Raw genomic sequence first — 1,260 nt, forward strand, 5'->3', positions numbered from 1 at the left:
TAAACAGAATTTCTCTCTCTGTCTCTTCCAGCTTATTTTTGTTTGTGGTAGCTAGAAATGCTAATGATTTGTATGAGCTTATTTTATTTCCTGAGACTTTGCTGAAGTTGTTCATAGTTTCAACTTGTATTTTAGTTGATTCATTGGAATTCCCTAAGTAAACCATCATATCTTCTGCAAATAGTGATACTTTTGTTTCCTCATTGCCTGCTTTTATTCCTTAAGTTTCCTTTTCTTCCCTTATTTCTACAGCTAACATTTCTAATACAATATTGAATAATAGTCGTGATAATGGACATCCCTTGTTTTACCCCTGATCTTATTGGGAAGTCTTCTAGTTCATCCCTATTACAGATAATATTTGCATTTGCTTTTAGACAGATACTAATTATCATTTTAAGAAATACTCCATCCTGCATGTGTTCCCCTGTCTTTGGCTCTTCTACCTGTGACCCCACGAGTAACATACCCAGTCGTCTGCGCAGCTCCATTTCCCTTCCACAAGATGAAAGAAAGGATTATGAACCAAGAGAAACTTGCCAAGCTACAGACACAAGTGCACATTGGGGGCAAAGGAACTGCTCGAGAAAGAAGAAGGTGGTTCATAGAACAGCTACAACAGAAGATAAGAAACTTCAGTTTTCCTTAAAGAAACTATGAGTAAACAATATCTCTGGTATTGAGGAGGTGAATATGTTTACCAACCAAGGAACAGTGATCCACTTTAATAATCCTAAAGTTAAGGCATCATTGGCAGCAAACACTTTCACTATTACAGGCCATGCTGAGACAAAGCAGCTAACAGAAATGCTCCCCAGCATCTTAAACCAGCTAGGAGCTGACAGTCTGACTAGCTTAAGAAGACTGGCAGAGGCTCTGCCCAAACAACCTGTCAATGGAAAAGCACCACTTGCCACTGGGGAGGATGATGATGAAGTTCCAGATCTCGTTGAGAATATTGATGAGGCTTCTAAGAATGAGGCAAACTGAATTGGATATCAACTTGTGAAAGTTAAAACTTTAAAGTTATATGGAGCTGCTATTTTATATCGTATGACTTTTTTTTTTCTTTTTTGTTTTTGTTTGTGGATCTAGAGAATTAGATCTCTAATATTTTGAAGCCCTTTGAACATTGCAGCTCTTTATTGCTTATACACAATTCATTCTTTGCAGCCTAACTATGCTGAGCAAGCCTGGAATTAAAGTTTGAAATAAAGGTTAATAAAATCTTAACCTAATATTAAAAAAAGAAATACTCCA

The 1,260-nt window shown here is 36.7% G+C and overlaps 1 pseudogene; it reads left to right on the top strand.

The window, feature by feature from the left end:
* The first annotated feature begins 505 nt into the window (after window positions 1–505).
* LOC140514526 (transcription factor BTF3 pseudogene) lies at window positions 506–1,029 on the top strand (annotated as a pseudogene).
* The last annotated feature ends 231 nt before the right edge of the window (window positions 1,030–1,260 follow it).

This window comes from Notamacropus eugenii, chromosome 7 (genome assembly GCF_028372415.1).
Source record: "Notamacropus eugenii isolate mMacEug1 chromosome 7, mMacEug1.pri_v2, whole genome shotgun sequence".
Lineage (NCBI taxonomy): Eukaryota > Metazoa > Chordata > Mammalia > Diprotodontia > Macropodidae > Notamacropus > Notamacropus eugenii.